This window comes from Triturus cristatus, chromosome 10, assembly GCF_964204655.1.
Source record: "Triturus cristatus chromosome 10, aTriCri1.1, whole genome shotgun sequence".
Taxonomy (NCBI): Eukaryota; Metazoa; Chordata; class Amphibia; order Caudata; family Salamandridae; genus Triturus; species Triturus cristatus.
In genome coordinates this window covers 855,253,384-855,271,128 of record NC_140593.1, presented here as the reverse complement: position 1 = coordinate 855,271,128, position 17,745 = coordinate 855,253,384, and the positions used below count along the sequence as shown (strand labels likewise).

Sequence of the window (17,745 nt, the reverse complement as noted above, 5' to 3'; positions counted from 1 at the left end):
AGTCCTGCGAGCCACTCATATAAATCTCGCCTGATCGAGCCTGATCGAGCGCTGAGTGAGCGTGTTTGAATCCAAGAATCAAATGCCTCTGTCTTAGGAGCAAGAATTGGCAGGCCCTCCCTTGCATCTGGGGTGGAAGTCTATGGGGCAAGTGTCCAGGACTTGCAGAGGAGTACAAGTGCCAAAAAGTGCCACAGTTCTCATCAGCGCCTTTTTTCTGCTCTCTGGCAGCTAGGATATCGACTGATCCCTTCCTTGCAAGAGAGAAAAAAACAACACCTTGAGAGAAAACATGACTTTTTGTGGTTCACATAGAGAGAGAGCAGCCAAATAGCCCTGCTTTGTTTCTGAAAGACGCATCAGAAATTGCTTAAAATGCCAACTGGGGAATCAGGCTCGTTGGTCTAGGGGTATGATTCTCGCTTCGGGTGCGAGAGGTCCCGGATTCAAATCCCGGACGAGCCCATGCTGTGGAATTATTTTTAGGCTTCTTATTATATAGGGCCATTTCTTCTTTTCAATGCTATAAGACGCCGTGTATGGTGAGAAAGTTCCTTTCCCTCTACGCTATTTCCCACTTTTGGCGTATAGAATTTCAGTGCCGGACTTCTTTGCAACTGCTTTTCTGGGGTGGACCATCAGTGTAGGAAAATTAAATGCAAAGTGTTTTTCTAGTGTGGTTTCAGGTATGGTTTTAAAATCGCCTTTTGGAATAAAAGGGGTCCTCGTTCCTTTCTTCCAAAGAAAGAGATCGGGTAAGGAGGGTCCAACTTTGAGCTTCATGGACATTGGCCCTTGGTCTGTGCATTCCAGCCCACTACATGCCAAGAAGATTCCTGCAAGCGTGTCTGTTTCTGTAGTGTAGTGGTTATCACGTTCGCTTTACACGCGAAAGGTCCCTGGTTCGAGACCGGGCAGAAACAGCAGCTTTCTGTTTTTCACACAGTTTGCATTTACTCTCTCAATTTATAGGAAAGCTGAGATAATGGAAGCTGTCTATCCCTCACCAGCGTGACGTACTGTGCTCCAGGGGTATCAGTGACAGCTCAAAAAGAGAAGTGACGATAGTTTGCGCTATTCGTTTGCACGTCCTTGTGTACTGAAGGTTGGGCCTACTTCATGAAAGCAAGGCATGAGAGCAGAAATGGTTTTATTGACCTCACCGAGAGCATACACCTAGAACAAACAAAATGTCTGAAGGATAGAGGCATTTTCATTTCTTGTTCGATGACGGCCATGGAAAAGACAGCAACCATATTGCAGAAGAGAGCAGCATGTGCAGTTGCTTGCTTTGGGTGAAGCATTCACTAACTCGCTGCCAATAACCCCCGGAGCCGGTGCGAAAGGCGACTCTTGTGTGCCTCGGCTCGTTGGTCTAGGGGTATGATTCTCGCTTAGGGTGCGAGAGGTCCCGGGTTCAAATCCCGGACGAGCCCTTTTTCAGAGGTAAACATACGAATCCTACTCAAAACTCACAATGCCTGACTATTTCTCATTACACTCGCCGCATTGTTGCACAAAATATTTTGAACCTCATAAGAAACATGGATCACCATGCTTTTTCTGCCTTCATGCTTAGTCTGTGTGTGTCCCAGGTGATGCTTTCCCAAGCTGTACTTGCTGGCATTTAGGCATCAGATATTTGTCTGTCGATGCCTGCATAAGTCAATTTTTAATACGTCTAATTGCAAGTATGTTGGCTGATATCTCTGCAGTTTTCACACTTGCTCCTCGCTTTCTGAGTGGCTGCTGATACAGCAGAATAGAAGTAGAGAGAACCCTTGAGAGGAACCTTGCTCTAACAGTAAAACACAGCAAGTGAGTTTCTGTAGTGTAGTGGTCATCACGTTCGCCTAACACGCGAAAGGTCCCCGGTTCGAGACCGGGCAGAAACACTGTGCATGAGCTGCTTTTATGTGCACCCTCTAAAACCTTATTATCTCAATGCAAGCTTAAGAAGAGGCGGTCCTTGAACCCAGCGAGCCATGGGAAACTTCCATTACTTTTGCAAGACGAAACAAAGTAATCCGCATCCATCAGTGGTCGCTCTTGTGCCTAGCTTTTTTTTTGTCATGCCATGTTGTATTGTGGGGTCTTTACACTTGTGACATTGCTGTGAACGTTGTAAGTGCAAACATTGGCAGGTGCAGTCAGAAGAGTCAGATCTGTGCACACCCAGGGCTGTCAGGATGGCCGAGTGGTCTAAGGCGCCAGACTCAAGAGAGCTTGATCTTCAGTGCAACTGAGACTTCTGGTCTCCTCATGGAGGCGTGGGTTCAAATCCCACTTCTGACAGGTTTCTTTTACACCCTTAAATCGTCCTGTTTTTTGCAGTGCATTCCCCACACACCACAATCTTTGCACGGACCTGTAACATATGACGAGAAATCCACCAACGATCAGGCTGGGCCCTCAATCACAATTCCATGTATTCCTGGAAGGGACACCTCAGGCACACCTTCCGTTAAATTTGCACTCCATCACACAAACTGCCGTGCTGGTTTCTCATTAAGCAGTTGATCCCATCTTTGTTGTGAGGCTCTCCTGCCACCTTTTGGGCGGAGAAGGCACTGTCCCTGCAACAACACAGGCAGACATGTTCAACAGGGCTTCCTGGTTATGTGGGAGGAGCAGATTGTCATTGGTCCCCCCTTGCGAATTTTAATTTACATAAGGAAGACAGAGAGGTATCTGGGAGTAGGCAGTACACACGGACATTGAACTCTATCTTGTGATTTGCAGCCAATTCTAGATTGAGGCAGGAGGAAAGGAGGTGACTTGCCCAAAAATGGCCATCCTGGGAATTCAGCCACCCTGGGGCTCCCAGGTTAGTGTTTCAGTCCTGCGAGCCACTCATATAAATCTCGCCTGATCGAGCCTGATCGAGCGCTGAGTGAGCGTGTTTGAATCCAAGAATCAAATGCCTCTGTCTTAGGAGCAAGAATTGGCAGGCCCTCCCTTGCATCTGGGGTGGAAGTCTATGGGGCAAGTGTCCAGGACTTGCAGAGGAGTACAAGTGCCAAAAAGTGCCACAGTTCTCATCAGCGCCTTTTTTCTGCTCTCTGGCAGCTAGGATATCGACTGATCCCTTCCTTGCAAGAGTGAAAAAAACAACACCTTGAGAGAAAACATGACTTTTTGTGGTTCACATAGAGAGAGAGCAGCCAAATAGCCCTGCTTTGTTTCTGAAAGACGCATCAGAAATTGCTTAAAATGCCGACTGGGGAATCAGGCTCGTTGGTCTAGGGGTATGATTCTCGCTTCGGGTGCGAGAGGTCCCGGGTTCAAATCCCGGACGAGCCCATGCTGTGGAATTATTTTTAGGCTGCTTATTATATAGGGCCATTTCTTCTTTTCAATGCTATAAGACGCCGTGTATGGTGAGAAAGTTCCTTTCCCTCTACGCTATTTCCCACTTTTGGCGTATAGAATTTCAGTGCCGGACTTCTTTGCAACTGCTTTTCTGGGGTGGACCATCAGTGTAGGAAAATTAAATGCAAAGTGTTTTTCTAGTGTGGTTTCAGGTATGGTTTTAAAATCGCCTTTTGGAATAAAAGGGGTCCTCGTTCCTTTCTTCCAAAGAAAGAGATCGGGTAAGGAGGGTCCAACTTTGAGCTTCATGGACATTGGCCCTTGGTCTGTGCATTCCAGCCCACTACATGCCAAGCAGATTCCTGCAAGTGTGTCTGTTTCTGTAGTGTAGTGGTTATCACGTTCGCTTTACACGTGAAAGGTCCCTGGTTCGGGACCGGGCAGAAAGAGCAGTTTTCTGTTTTTCACACAGTTTGCATTTACTCTCTCAATTTATAGGAAAGCTGAGATAATGGAAGCTGTCTATCCCTCACCAGCGTGACGTACTGCGCTCCAGGGGTATCAGTGACAGCTCAAAAAGAGAAGTGACGATAGTTTGCGCTATTCGTTTGCACGTCCTTGTGTACTGAAGGTTGGGCCTACTTCATGAAAGCAAGGCATGAGAGCAGAAATGGTTTTATTGACCTCACCGAGAGCATACACCTAGAACAAACAAAATGTCTGAAGGATAGAGGCATTTTCATTTCTTGTTCGATGACGGCCATGGAAAAGACAGCAACCATATTGCAGAAGAGAGCAGCATGTGCAGTTGCTTGCTTTGGGTGAAGCATTCACTAACTCGCTGCCAATAACCCCCGGAGCCGGTGCGAAAGGCGACTCTTGTGTGCCTCGGCTCGTTGGTCTAGGGGTATGATTCTCGCTTAGGGTGCGAGAGGTCCCGGGTTCAAATCCCGGACGAGCCCTTTTTCAGAGGTAAACATACGAATCCTACTCAAAACTCACAATGCCTGACTATTTCTCATTACACTCGCCGCATTGTTGCACAAAATATTTTGAACCTCATAAGAAACATGGATCACCATGCTTTTTCTGCCTTCATGCTTAGTCTGTGTGTGTCCCAGGTGATGCTTTCCCAAGCTGTACTTGCTGGCATTTAGGCATCAGATATTTGTCTGTCGATGCCTGCATAAGTCAATTTTTAATACGTCTAATTGCAAGTATGTTGGCTGATATCTCTGCAGTTTTCACACTTGCTCCTCGCTTTCTGAGTGGCTGCTGATACAGCAGAATAGAAGTAGAGAGAACCCTTGAGAGGAACCTTGCTCTAACAGTAAAACACAGCAAGTGAGTTTCTGTAGTGTAGTGGTCATCACGTTCGCCTAACACGCGAAAGGTCCCCGGTTCGAGACCGGGCAGAAACACTGTGCATGAGCTGCTTTTATGTGCACCCTCTAAAACCTTATTATCTCAATGCAAGCTTAAGAAGAGGCGGTCTTTGAACCCAGCGAGCCATGGGAAACTTCCTTTACTTTTGCAAGACGAAACAAAGTAAACCGCATCCATCAGTGGTCGCTCTTGTGAATAGCTTTTTTTTTGTCATGCCATGTTGTATTGTGGGGTCTTTACACTTGTGACATTGCTGTGAACGTTGTAAGTGCAAACATTGGCAGGTGCAGTCAGAAGAGTCAGATCTGTGCACATCCAGGGCTGTCAGGATGGCCGAGTGGTCTAAGGCGCCAGACTCAAGAGAGCTTGATCTTCAGTGCAACTGAGACTTCTGGTCTCCTCATGGAGGCGTGGGTTCAAATCCCACTTCTGACAGGTTTCTTTTACACCCTTAAATCGTCCTGTTTTTTGCAGTGCATTCCCCACACACCACAATCTTTGCACGGACATGTAACATATGACGAGAAATCCACCAACGATCAGGCTGGGCCCTCAATCACAATTCCATGTATTCCTGGAAGGGACACCTCAGGCACACCTTCCGTTAAATTTGCACTCCATCACACAAACTGCCGTGCTGGTTTCTCATTAAGCAGTTGATCCCATCTTTGTTGTGAGGCTCTCCTGCCACCTTTTGGGCGGAGAAGGCACTGTCCCTGCAACAACACAGGCAGACATGTTCAACAGGGCTTCCTGGTTATGTGGGAGGAGCAGATTGTCATTGGTCCCCCCTTGCGAATTTTAATTTACATAAGGAAGACAGAGAGGTATCTGGGAGTAGGCAGTACACACGGACATTGAACTCTATCTTGTGATTTGCAGCCAATTCTAGATTGAGGCAGGACGAAAGGAGGTGACTTGCCCAAAAATGGCCATCCTGGGAATTCAGCCACCCTGGGGCTCCCAGGTTAGTGATTAAGTCCTGCGAGCCACTCATATAAATCTCGCCTGATCGAGCCTGATCGAGCGCTGAGTGAGCGTGTTTGAATCCAAGAATCAAATGCCTCTGTCTTAGGAGCAAGAATTGGCAGGCCCTCCCTTGCATCTGGGGTGGAAGTCTATGGGGCAAGTGTCCAGGACTTGCAGAGGAGTACAAGTGCCAGAAAGTGCCACAGTTCTCATCAGCGCCTTTTTTCTGCTCTCTGGCAGCTAGGATATCGACTGATCCCTTCCTTGCAAGAGAGAAAAAAACAACACCTTGAGAGAAAACATGACTTTTTGTGGTTCACATAGAGAGAGAGCAGCCAAATAGCCCTGCTTTGTTTCTGAAAGACGCATCAGAAATTGCTTAAAATGCCAACTGGGGAATCAGGCTCGTTGGTCTAGGGGTATGATTCTCGCTTCGGGTGCGAGAGGTCCCGGATTCAAATCCCGGACGAGCCCATGCTGTGGAATTATTTTTAGGCTTCTTATTATATAGGGCCATTTCTTCTTTTCAATGCTATAAGACGCCGTGTATGGTGAGAAAGTTCCTTTCCCTCTACGCTATTTCCCACTTTTGGCGTATAGAATTTCAGTGCCGGACTTCTTTGCAACTGCTTTTCTGGGGTGGACCATCAGTGTAGGAAAATTAAATGCAAAGTGTTTTTCTAGTGTGGTTTCAGGTATGGTTTTAAAATCGCCTTTTGGAATAAAAGGGGTCCTCGTTCCTTTCTTCCAAAGAAAGAGATCGGGTAAGGAGGGTCCAACTTTGAGCTTCATGGACATTGGCCCTTGGTCTGTGCATTCCAGCCCACTACATGCCAAGCAGATTCCTGCAAGCGTGTCTGTTTCTGTAGTGTAGTGGTTATCACGTTCGCTTTACACGCGAAAGGTCCCTGGTTCGAGACCGGGCAGAAAGAGCAGTTTTCTGTTTTTCACACAGTTTGCATTTACTCTCTCAATTTATAGGAAAGCTGAGATAATGGAAGCTGTCTATCCCTCACCAGCGTGATGTACTGTGCTCCAGGGGTATCAGTGACAGCTCAAAAAGAGAAGTGACGATAGTTTGCGCTATTCGTTTGCACGTCCTTGTGTACTGAAGGTTGGGCCTACTTCATGAAAGCAAGGCATGAGAGCAGAAATGGTTTTATTGACCTCACCGAGAGCATACACCTAGAACAAACAAAATGTCTGAAGGATAGAGGCATTTTCATTTCTTGTTCGATGACGGCCATGGAAAAGACAGCAACCATATTGCAGAAGAGAGCAGCATGTGCAGTTGCTTGCTTTGGGTGAAGCATTCACTAACTCGCTGCCAATAACCCCCGGAGCCGGTGCGAAAGGCGACTCTTGTGTGCCTCGGCTCGTTGGTCTAGGTGTATGATTCTCGCTTAGGGTGCGAGAGGTCCCGGGTTCAAATCCCGGACGAGCCCTTTTTCAGAGGTAAACATACGAATCCTACTCAAAACTCACAATGCCTGACTATTTCTCATTACACTCGCCGCATTGTTGCACAAAATATTTTGAACCTCATAAGAAACATGGATCACCATGCTTTTTCTGCCTTCATGCTTAGTCTGTGTGTGTCCCAGGTGATGCTTTCCCAAGCTGTACTTGCTGGCATTTAGGCATCAGATATTTGTCTGTCGATGCCTGCATAAGTCAATTTTTAATACGTCTAATTGCAAGTATGTTGGCTGATATCTCTGCAGTTTTCACACTTGCTCCTCGCTTTCTGAGTGGCTGCTGATACAGCAGAATAGAAGTAGAGAGAACCCTTGAGAGGAACCTTGCTCTAACAGTAAAACACAGCAAGTGAGTTTCTGTAGTGTAGTGGTCATCACGTTCGCCTAACACGCGAAAGGTCCCCGTTTCGAGACCGGGCAGAAACACTGTGCATGAGCTGCTTTTATGTGCACCCTCTAAAACCTTATTATCTCAATGCAAGCTTAAGAAGAGGCGGTCCTTGAACCCAGCGAGCCATGGGAAACTTCCTTTACTTTTGCAAGACGAAACAAAGTAATCCGCATCCATCAGTGGTCGCTCTTGTGCCTAGCTTTTTTTTTGTCATGCCATGTTGTATTGTGGGGTCTTTACACTTGTGACATTGCTGTGAACGTTGTAAGTGCAAACATTGGCAGGTGCAGTCAGAAGAGTCAGATCTGTGCACACCCAGGGCTGTCAGGATGGCCGAGTGGTCTAAGGCGCCAGACTCAAGAGAGCTTGATCTTCAGTGCAACTGAGACTTCTGGTCTCCTCATGGAGGCGTGGGTTCAAATCCCGCTTCTGACAGGTTTCTTTTACACCCTTAAATCGTCCTGTTTTTTGCAGTGCATTCCCCACACACCACAATCTTTGCACGGACCTGTAACATATGACGAGAAATCCACCAACGATCAGGCTGGGCCCTCAATCACAATTCCATGTATTCCTGGAAGGGACACCTCAGGCACACCTTCCGTTAAATTTGCACTCCATCACACAAACTGCCGTGCTGGTTTCTCATTAAGCAGTTGATCCCATCTTTGTTGTGAGGCTCTCCTGCCACCTTTTGGGCGGAGAAGGCACTGTCCCTGCAACAACACAGGCAGACATGTTCAACAGGGCTTCCTGGTTATGTGGGAGGAGCAGATTGTCATTGGTCCCCCCTTGCGAATTTTAATTTACATAAGGAAGACGGAGAGGTATCTGGGAGTAGGCAGTACACACGGACATTGAACTCTATCTTGTGATTTGCAGCCAATTCTAGATTGAGGCAGGAGGAAAGGAGGTGACTTGCCCAAAAATGGCCATCCTGGGAATTCAGCCACCCTGGGGCTCCCAGGTTAGTGTTTCAGTCCTGCGAGCCACTCATATAAATCTCGCCTGATCGAGCCTGATCGAGCGCTGAGTGAGCGTGTTTGAATCCAAGAATCAAATGCCTCTGTCTTAGGAGCAAGAATTGGCAGGCCCTCCCTTGCATCTGGGGTGGAAGTCTATGGGGCAAGTGTCTTGGACTTGCAGAGGAGTACAAGTGCCAGAAAGTGCCACAGTTCTCATCAGCGCCTTTTTTCTGCTCTCTGGCAGCTAGGATATCGACTGATCCCTTCCTTGCAAGAGAGAAAAAAACAACACCTTGAGAGAAAACATGACTTTTTGTGGTTCACATAGAGAGAGAGCAGCCAAATAGCCCTGCTTTGTTTCTGAAAGACGCATCAGAAATTGCTTAAAATGCCAACTGGGGAATCAGGCTCGTTGGTCTAGGGGTATGATTCTCGCTTCGGGTGAGAGAGGTCCCGGATTCAAATCCCGGACGAGCCCATGCTGTGGAATTATTTTTAGGCTTCTTATTATATAGGGCCATTTCTTCTTTTCAATGCTATAAGACGCCGTGTATGGTGAGAAAGTTCCTTTCCCTCTACGCTATTTCCCACTTTTGGCATATAGAATTTCAGTGCCGGACTTCTTTGCAACTGCTTTTCTGGGGTGGACCATCAGTGTAGGAAAATTAAATGCAAAGTGTTTTTCTAGTGTGGTTTCAGGTATGGTTTTAAAATCGCCTTTTGGAATAAAAGGGGTCCTCGTTCCTTTCTTCCAAAGAAAGAGATCGGGTAAGGAGGGTCCAACTTTGAGCTTCATGGACATTGGCCCTTGGTCTGTGCATTCCAGCCCACTACATGCCAAGCAGATTCCTGCAAGCGTGTCTGTTTCTGTAGTGTAGTGGTTATCACGTTCGCTTTACACGCGAAAGGTCCCTGGTTCGAGACCGGGCAGAAAGAGCAGTTTTCTGTTTTTCACACAGTTTGCATTTACTCTCTCAATTTATAGGAAAGCTGAGATAATGGAAGCTGTCTATCCCTCACCAGCGTGACGTACTGTGCTCCAGGGGTATCAGTGACAGCTCAAAAAGAGAAGTGACGATAGTTTGCGCTATTCGTTTGCACGTCCTTGTGTACTGAAGGTTGGGCCTACTTCATGAAAGCAAGGCATGAGAGCAGAAATGGTTTTATTGACCTCACCGAGAGCATACACCTAGAACAAACAAAATGTCTGAAGGATAGAGGCATTTTCATTTCTTGTTCGATGACGGCCATGGAAAAGACAGCAACCATATTGCAGAAGAGAGCAGCATGTGCAGTTGCTTGCTTTGGGTGAAGCATTCACTAACTCGCTGCCAATAACCCCCGGAGCCGGTGCGAAAGGCGACTCTTGTGTGCCTCGGCTCGTTGGTCTAGGTGTATGATTCTCGCTTAGGGTGCGAGAGGTCCCGGGTTCAAATCCCGGACGAGCCCTTTTTCAGAGGTAAACATACGAATCCTACTCAAAACTCACAATGCCTGACTATTTCCCATTACACTCGCCGCATTGTTGCACAAAATATTTTGAACCTCATAAGAAACATGGATCACCATGCTTTTTCTTCCTTCATGCTTAGTCTGTGTGTGTCCCAGGTGATGCTTTCCCAAGCTGTACTTGCTGGCATTTAGGCATCAGATATTTGTCTGTCGATGCCTGCATAAGTCAATTTTTAATACGTCTAATTGCAAGTATGTTGGCTGATATCTCTGCAGTTTTCACACTTGCTCCTCGCTTTCTGAGTGGCTGCTGATACAGCAGAATAGAAGTAGAGAGAACCCTTGAGAGGAACCTTGCTCTAACAGTAAAACACAGCAAGTGAGTTTCTGTAGTGTAGTGGTCATCATGTTCGCCTAACACGCGAAAGGTCCCCGGTTCCAGACCGGGCAGAAACACTGTGCATGAGCTGCTTTTATGTGCACCCTCTAAAACCTTATTATCTCAATGCAAGCTTAAGAAGAGGCGGTCCTTGAACCCAGCGAGCCATGGGAAACTTCCTTTACTTTTGCAAGACGAAACAAAGTAATCCGCATCCATCAGTGGTCGCTCTTGTGCCTAGCTTTTTTTTTGTCATGCCATGTTGTATTGTGGGGTCTTTACACTTGTGACATTGCTGTGAACGTTGTAAGTGCAAACATTGGCAGGTGCAGTCAGAAGAGTCAGATCTGTGCACACCCAGGGCTGTCAGGATGGCCGAGTGGTCTAAGGCGCCAGACTCAAGAGAGCTTGATCTTCAGTGCAACTGAGACTTCTGGTCTCCTCATGGAGGCGTGGGTTCAAATCCCACTTCTGACAGGTTTCTTTTACACCCTTAAATCGTCCTGTTTTTTGCAGTGCATTCCCCACACACCACAATCTTTGCACGGACCTGTAACATATGACGAGAAATCCACCAACGATCAGGCTGGGCCCTCAATCACAATTCCATGTATTCCTGGAAGGGACACCTCAGGCACACCTTCCGTTAAATTTGCACTCCATCACACAAACTGCCGTGCTGGTTTCTCATTAAGCAGTTGATCCCATCTTTGTTGTGAGGCTCTCCTGCCACCTTTTGGGCGGAGAAGGCACTGTCCCTGCAACAACACAGGCAGACATGTTCAACAGGGCTTCCTGGTTATGTGGGAGGAGCAGATTGTCATTGGTCCCCCCTTGCGAATTTTAATTTACATAAGGAAGACGGAGAGGTATCTGGGAGTAGGCAGTACACACGGACATTGAACTCTATCTTGTGATTTGCAGCCAATTCTAGATTGAGGCAGGAGGAAAGGAGGTGACTTGCCCAAAAATGGCCATCCTGGGAATTCAGCCACCCTGGGGCTCCCAGGTTAGTGTTTCAGTCCTGCGAGCCACTCATATAAATCTCGCCTGATCGAGCCTGATCGAGCGCTGAGTGAGCGTGTTTGAATCCAAGAATCAAATGCCTCTGTCTTAGGAGCAAGAATTGGCAGGCCCTCCCTTGCATCTGGGGTGGAAGTCTATGGGGCAAGTGTCCAGGACTTGCAGAGGAGTACAAGTGCCAGAAAGTGCCACAGTTCTCATCAGCGCCTTTTTTCTGCTCTCTGGCAGCTAGGATATCGACTGATCCCTTCCTTGCAAGAGAGAAAAAAACAACACCTTGAGAGAAAACATGACTTTTTGTGGTTCACATAGAGAGAGAGCAGCCAAATAGCCCTGCTTTGTTTCTGAAAGACGCATCAGAAATTGCTTAAAATGCCAACTGGGGAATCAGGCTCGTTGGTCTAGGGGTATGATTCTCGCTTCGGGTGCGAGAGGTCCCGGATTCAAATCCCGGACGAGCCCATGCTGTGGAATTATTTTTAGGCTTCTTATTATATAGGGCCATTTCTTCTTTTCAATGCTATAAGACGCCGTGTATGGTGAGAAAGTTCCTTTCCCTCTACGCTATTTCCCACTTTTGGCGTATAGAATTTCAGTGCCGGACTTCTTTGCAACTGCTTTTCTGGGGTGGACCATCAGTGTAGGAAAATTAAATGCAAAGTGTTTTTCTAGTGTGGTTTCAGGTATGGTTTTAAAATTGCCTTTTGGAATAAAAGGGGTCCTCGTTCCTTTCTTCCAAAGAAAGAGATCGGGTAAGGAGGGTCCAACTTTGAGCTTCATGGACATTGGCCCTTGGTCTGTGCATTCCAGCCCACTACATGCCAAGCAGATTCCTGCAAGCGTGTCTGTTTCTGTAGTGTAGTGGTTATCACGTTCGCTTTACACGCGAAAGGTCCCTGGTTCGAGACCGGGCAGAAAGAGCAGTTTTCTGTTTTTCACACAGTTTGCATTTACTCTCTCAATTTATAGGAAAGCTGAGATAATGGAAGCTGTCTATCCCTCACCAGCGTGACGTACTGTGCTCCAGGGGTATCAGTGACAGCTCAAAAAGAGAAGTGACGATAGTTTGCGCTATTCGTTTGCACGTCCTTGTGTACTGAAGGTTGGGCCTACTTCATGAAAGCAAGGCATGAGAGCAGAAATGGTTTTATTGACCTCACCGAGAGCATACACCTAGAACAAACAAAATGTCTGAAGGATAGAGGCATTTTCATTTCTTGTTCGATGACGGCCATGGAAAAGACAGCAACCATATTGCAGAAGAGAGCAGCATGTGCAGTTGCTTGCTTTGGGTGAAGCATTCACTAACTCGCTGCCAATAACCCCCGGAGCCGGTGCGAAAGGCAACTCTTGTGTGCCTCGGCTCGTTGGTCTAGGGGTATGATTCTCGCTTAGGGTGCGAGAGGTCCCGGGTTCAAATCCCGGACGAGCCCTTTTTCAGAGGTAAACATACGAATCCTACTCAAAACTCACAATGCCTGACTATTTCTCATTACACTCGCCGCATTGTTGCACAGAATATTTTGAACCTCATAAGAAACATGGATCACCATGCTTTTTCTGCCTTCATGCTTAGTCTGTGTGTGTCCCAGGTGATGCTTTCCCAAGCTGTACTTGCTGGCATTTAGGCATCAGATATTTGTCTGTCGATGCCTGCATAAGTCAATTTTTAATACGTCTAATTGCAAGTATGTTGGCTGATATCTCTGCAGTTTTCACACTTGCTCCTCGCTTTCTGAGTGGCTGCTGATACAGCAGAATAGAAGTAGAGAGAACCCTTGAGAGGAACCTTGCTCTAACAGTAAAACACAGCAAGTGAGTTTCTGTAGTGTAGTGGTCATCACGTTCGCCTAACACGCGAAAGGTCCCCGGTTCGAGACCGGGCAGAAACACTGTGCATGAGCTGCTTTTATGTGCACCCTCTAAAACCTTATTATCTCAATGCAAGCTTAAGAAGAGGCGGTCTTTGAACCCAGCGAGCCATGGGAAACTTCCTTTACTTTTGCAAGACGAAACAAAGTAAACCGCATCCATCAGTGGTCGCTCTTGTGAATAGCTTTTTTTTTGTCATGCCATGTTGTATTGTGGGGTCTTTACACTTGTGACATTGCTGTGAACGTTGTAAGTGCAAACATTGGCAGGTGCAGTCAGAAGAGTCAGATCTGTGCACATCCAGGGCTGTCAGGATGGCCGAGTGGTCTAAGGCGCCAGACTCAAGAGAGCTTGATCTTCAGTGCAACTGAGACTTCTGGTCTCCTCATGGAGGCGTGGGTTCAAATCCCACTTCTGACAGGTTTCTTTTACACCCTTAAATCGTCCTGTTTTTTGCAGTGCATTCCCCACACACCACAATCTTTGCACGGACCTGTAACATATGACGAGAAATCCACCAACGATCAGGCTGGGCCCTCAATCACAATTCCATGTATTCCTGGAAGGGACACCTCAGGCACACCTTCAGTTAAATTTGCACTCCATCACACAAACTGCCGTGCTGGTTTCTCATTAAGCAGTTGATCCCATCTTTGTTGTGAGGCTCTCCTGCCACCTTTTGGGCGGAGAAGGCACTGTCCCTGCAACAACACAGGCAGACATGTTCAACAGGGCTTCCTGGTTATGTGGGAGGAGCAGATTGTCATTGGTCCCCCCTTGCGAATTTTAATTTACATAAGGAAGACAGAGAGGTATCTGGGAGTAGGCAGTACACAAGGACATTGAACTCTATCTTGTGATTTGCAGCCAATTCTAGATTGAGGCAGGAGGAAAGGAGGTGACTTGCCCAAAAATGGCCATCCTGGGAATTCAGCCACCCTGGGGCTCCCAGGTTAGTGTTTCAGTCCTGCGAGCCACTCATATAAATCTCGCCTGATCGAGCCTGATCGAGCGCTGAGTGAGCGTGTTTGAATCCAAGAATCAAATGCCTCTGTCTTAGGAGCAAGAATTGGCAGGCCCTCCCTTGCATCTGGGGTGGAAGTCTATGGGGCAAGTGTCCAGGACTTGCAGAAGAGTACAAGTGCCAGAAAGTGCCTGCAGTTCTCATCAGCGCCTTTTTTCTGCTCTCTGGCAGCTAGGATATCGACTGATCCCTTCCTTGCAAGAGTGAAAAAAACAACACCTTGAGAGAAAACATGACTTTTTGTGGTTCACATAGAGAGAGAGCAGCCAAATAGCCCTGCTTTGTTTCTGAAAGACGCATCAGAAATTGCTTAAAATGCCGACTGGGGAATCAGGCTCGTTGGTCTAGGGGTATGATTCTCGCTTCGGGTGCGAGAGGTCCCGGGTTCAAATCCCGGACGAGCCCATGCTGTGGAATTATTTTTAGGCTGCTTATTATATAGGGCCATTTCTTCTTTTCAATGCTATAAGACGCCGTGTATGGTGAGAAAGTTCCTTTCCCTCTACGCTATTTCCCACTTTTGGCGTATAGAATTTCAGTGCCGGACTTCTTTGCAACTGCTTTTCTGGGGTGGACCATCAGTGTAGGAAAATTAAATGCAAAGTGTTTTTCTAGTGTGGTTTCAGGTATGGTTTTAAAATCGCCTTTTGGAATAAAAGGGGTCCTCGTTCCTTTCTTCCAAAGAAAGAGATCGGGTAAGGAGGGTCCAACTTTGAGCTTCATGGACATTGGCCCTTGGTCTGTGCATTCCAGCCCACTACATGCCAAGAAGATTCCTGCAAGCGTGTCTGTTTCTGTAGTGTAGTGGTTATCACGTTCGCTTTACACGCGAAAGGTCCCTGGTTCGAGACCGGGCAGAAACAACAGCTTTCTGTTTTTCACACAGTTTGCATTTACTCTCTCAATTTATAGGAAAGCTGAGATAATGGAAGCTGTCTATCCCTCACCAGCGTGACGTACTGTGCTCCAGGGGTATCAGTGACAGCTCAAAAAGAGAAGTGACGATAGTTTGCGCTATTCGTTTGCACGTCCTTGTGTACTGAAGGTTGGGCCTACTTCATGAAAGCAAGGCATGAGAGCAGAAATGGTTTTATTGACCTCACCGAGAGCATACACCTAGAACAAACAAAATGTCTGAAGGATAGAGGCATTTTCATTTCTTGTTCGATGACGGCCATGGAAAAGACAGCAACCATATTGCAGAAGAGAGCAGCATGTGCAGTTGCTTGCTTTGGGTGAAGCATTCACTAACTCGCTGCCAATAACCCCCGGAGCCGGTGCGAAAGGCGACTCTTGTGTGCCTCGGCTCGTTGGTCTAGGGGTATGATTCTCGCTTAGGGTGCGAGAGGTCCCGGGTTCAAATCCCGGACGAGCCCTTTTTCAGAGGTAAACATACGAATCCTACTCAAAACTCACAATGCCTGACTATTTCTCATTACACTCGCCGCATTGTTGCACAAAATATTTTGAACCTCATAAGAAACATGGATCACCATGCTTTTTCTGCCTTCATGCTTAGTCTGTGTGTGTCCCAGGTGATGCTTTCCCAAGCTGTACTTGCTGGCATTTAGGCATCAGATATTTGTCTGTCGATGCCTGCATAAGTCAATTTTTAATACGTCTAATTGCAAGTATGTTGGCTGATATCTCTGCAGTTTTCACACTTGCTCCTCGCTTTCTGAGTGGCTGCTGATACAGCAGAATAGAAGTAGATGGAACCCTTGAGAGGAACCTTGCTCTAACAGTAAAACACAGCAAGTGAGTTTCTGTAGTGTAGTGGTCATCACGTTCGCCTAACACGCGAAAGGTCCCCGGTTCGAGACCGGGCAGAAACACTGTGCATGAGCTGCTTTTATGTGCACCCTCTAAAACCTTATTATCTCAATGCAAGCTTAAGAAGAGGCGGTCCTTGAACCCAGCGAGCCATGGGAAACTTCCTTTACTTTTGCAAGACGAAACAAAGTAATCCGCATCCATCAGTGGTCGCTCTTGTGCCTAGCTTTTTTTTTGTCATGCCATGTTGTATTGTGGGGTCTTTACACTTGTGACATTGCTGTGAACGTTGTAAGTGCAAACATTGGCAGGTGCAGTCAGAAGAGTCAGATCTGTGCACACCCAGGGCTGTCAGGATGGCCGAGTGGTCTAAGGCGCCAGACTCAAGAGAGCTTGATCTTCAGTGCAACTGAGGCTTCTGGTCTCCTCATGGAGGCGTGGGTTCAAATCCCACTTCTGACAGGTTTCTTTTACACCCTTAAATCGTCCTGTTTTTTGCAGTGCATTCCCCACACACCACAATCTTTGCACGGACCTGTAACATATGACGAGAAATCCACCAACGATCAGGCTGGGCCCTCAATCACAATTCCATGTATTCCTGGAAGGGACACCTCAGGCACACCTTCCGTTAAATTTGCACTCCATCACACAAACTGCCGTGCTGGTTTCTCATTAAGCAGTTGATCCCATCTTTGTTGTGAGGCTCTCCTGCCACCTTTTGGGCGGAGAAGGCACTGTCCCTGCAACAACACAGGCAGACATGTTCAACAGGGCTTCCTGGTTATGTGGGAGGAGCAGATTGTCATTGGTCCCCCCTTGCGAATTTTAATTTACATAAGGAAGACAGAGAGGTATCTGGGAGTAGGCAGTACACACGGACATTGAACTCTATCTTGTGATTTGCAGCCAATTCTAGATTGAGGCAGGAGGAAAGGAGGTGACTTGCCCAAAAATGGCCATCCTGGGAATTCAGCCACCCTGGGGCTCCCAGGTTAGTGTTTCAGTCCTGCGAGCCACTCATAGAAATCTCGCCTGATCGAGCCTGATCGAGCGCTGAGTGAGCGTGTTTGAATCCAAGAATCAAATGCCTCTGTCTTAGGAGCAAGAATTGGCAGGCCCTCCCTTGCATCTGGGGTGGAAGTCTATGGGGCAAGTGTCCAGGACTTGTAGAGGAGTACAAGTGCCAAAAAGTGCCACAGTTCTCATCAGCGCCTTTTTTCTGCTCTCTGGCAGCTAGGATATCGACTGATCCCTTCCTTGCAAGAGAGAAAAAAACAACACCTTGAGAGAAAACATGACTTTTTGTGGTTCACATAGAGAGAGAGCAGCCAAATAGCCCTGCTTTGTTTCTGAAAGACGCATCAGAAATTGCTTAAAATGCCAACTGGGGAATCAGGCTCGTTGGTCTAGGGGTATGATTCTCGCTTCGGGTGCGAGAGGTCCCGGATTCAAATCCCGGACGAGCCCATGCTGTGGAATTATTTTTAGGCTTCTTATTATATAGGGCCATTTCTTCTTTTCAATGCTATAAGACGCCGTGTATGGTGAGAAAGTTCCTTTCCCTCTACGCTATTTCCCACTTTTGGCGTATAGAATTTCAGTGCCGGACTTCTTTGCAACTGCTTTTCTGGGGTGGACCATCAGTGTAGGAAAATTAAATGCAAAGTGTTTTTCTAGTGTGGTTTCAGGTATGGTTTTAAAATCGCCTTTTGGAATAA

The 17,745-nt window shown here is 47.1% G+C and overlaps 17 non-coding genes across 17 annotated transcripts; all 17 read left to right on the top strand.

Annotated features, from left to right (window-relative positions):
* The first annotated feature begins 850 nt into the window (after positions 1 to 850).
* Positions 851 to 923, top strand: TRNAV-UAC (transfer RNA valine (anticodon UAC)). Its single transcript has one exon. It is a non-coding gene; the product is annotated as a tRNA-Val (tRNA).
* A 441-nt stretch (positions 924 to 1,364) lies between these two features.
* TRNAP-AGG (transfer RNA proline (anticodon AGG)) lies at positions 1,365 to 1,436 on the top strand. Its single transcript has one exon. It is a non-coding gene; the product is annotated as a tRNA-Pro (tRNA).
* Positions 1,437 to 1,822: 386 nt separating this feature from the next.
* On the top strand, positions 1,823 to 1,895 carry TRNAV-AAC (transfer RNA valine (anticodon AAC)). The gene has a single exon. It is a non-coding gene; the product is annotated as a tRNA-Val (tRNA).
* A 288-nt stretch (positions 1,896 to 2,183) lies between these two features.
* On the top strand, positions 2,184 to 2,295 carry TRNAL-CAA (transfer RNA leucine (anticodon CAA)). The gene is made up of 2 exons: positions 2,184 to 2,221; positions 2,250 to 2,295. It is a non-coding gene; the product is annotated as a tRNA-Leu (tRNA).
* A 936-nt stretch (positions 2,296 to 3,231) lies between these two features.
* Positions 3,232 to 3,303, top strand: TRNAP-CGG (transfer RNA proline (anticodon CGG)). The gene has a single exon. It is a non-coding gene; the product is annotated as a tRNA-Pro (tRNA).
* Positions 3,304 to 4,202: 899 nt separating this feature from the next.
* On the top strand, positions 4,203 to 4,274 carry TRNAP-AGG (transfer RNA proline (anticodon AGG)). The gene has a single exon. It is a non-coding gene; the product is annotated as a tRNA-Pro (tRNA).
* A 386-nt stretch (positions 4,275 to 4,660) lies between these two features.
* TRNAV-AAC (transfer RNA valine (anticodon AAC)) lies at positions 4,661 to 4,733 on the top strand. Its single transcript has one exon. It is a non-coding gene; the product is annotated as a tRNA-Val (tRNA).
* A 288-nt stretch (positions 4,734 to 5,021) lies between these two features.
* TRNAL-CAA (transfer RNA leucine (anticodon CAA)) lies at positions 5,022 to 5,133 on the top strand. Its single transcript has 2 exons — positions 5,022 to 5,059; positions 5,088 to 5,133. It is a non-coding gene; the product is annotated as a tRNA-Leu (tRNA).
* A 5,564-nt stretch (positions 5,134 to 10,697) lies between these two features.
* Positions 10,698 to 10,809, top strand: TRNAL-CAA (transfer RNA leucine (anticodon CAA)). The gene is made up of 2 exons: positions 10,698 to 10,735; positions 10,764 to 10,809. It is a non-coding gene; the product is annotated as a tRNA-Leu (tRNA).
* Positions 10,810 to 12,716: 1,907 nt separating this feature from the next.
* TRNAP-AGG (transfer RNA proline (anticodon AGG)) lies at positions 12,717 to 12,788 on the top strand. Its single transcript has one exon. It is a non-coding gene; the product is annotated as a tRNA-Pro (tRNA).
* Positions 12,789 to 13,174: 386 nt separating this feature from the next.
* Positions 13,175 to 13,247, top strand: TRNAV-AAC (transfer RNA valine (anticodon AAC)). Its single transcript has one exon. It is a non-coding gene; the product is annotated as a tRNA-Val (tRNA).
* A 288-nt stretch (positions 13,248 to 13,535) lies between these two features.
* TRNAL-CAA (transfer RNA leucine (anticodon CAA)) lies at positions 13,536 to 13,647 on the top strand. Its single transcript has 2 exons — positions 13,536 to 13,573; positions 13,602 to 13,647. It is a non-coding gene; the product is annotated as a tRNA-Leu (tRNA).
* A 937-nt stretch (positions 13,648 to 14,584) lies between these two features.
* Positions 14,585 to 14,656, top strand: TRNAP-CGG (transfer RNA proline (anticodon CGG)). The gene has a single exon. It is a non-coding gene; the product is annotated as a tRNA-Pro (tRNA).
* Positions 14,657 to 15,041: 385 nt separating this feature from the next.
* TRNAV-UAC (transfer RNA valine (anticodon UAC)) lies at positions 15,042 to 15,114 on the top strand. Its single transcript has one exon. It is a non-coding gene; the product is annotated as a tRNA-Val (tRNA).
* A 441-nt stretch (positions 15,115 to 15,555) lies between these two features.
* TRNAP-AGG (transfer RNA proline (anticodon AGG)) lies at positions 15,556 to 15,627 on the top strand. Its single transcript has one exon. It is a non-coding gene; the product is annotated as a tRNA-Pro (tRNA).
* Positions 15,628 to 16,013: 386 nt separating this feature from the next.
* Positions 16,014 to 16,086, top strand: TRNAV-AAC (transfer RNA valine (anticodon AAC)). Its single transcript has one exon. It is a non-coding gene; the product is annotated as a tRNA-Val (tRNA).
* Positions 16,087 to 16,374: 288 nt separating this feature from the next.
* Positions 16,375 to 16,486, top strand: TRNAL-CAA (transfer RNA leucine (anticodon CAA)). Its single transcript has 2 exons — positions 16,375 to 16,412; positions 16,441 to 16,486. It is a non-coding gene; the product is annotated as a tRNA-Leu (tRNA).
* Positions 16,487 to 17,745: the final 1,259 nt, after the last annotated feature.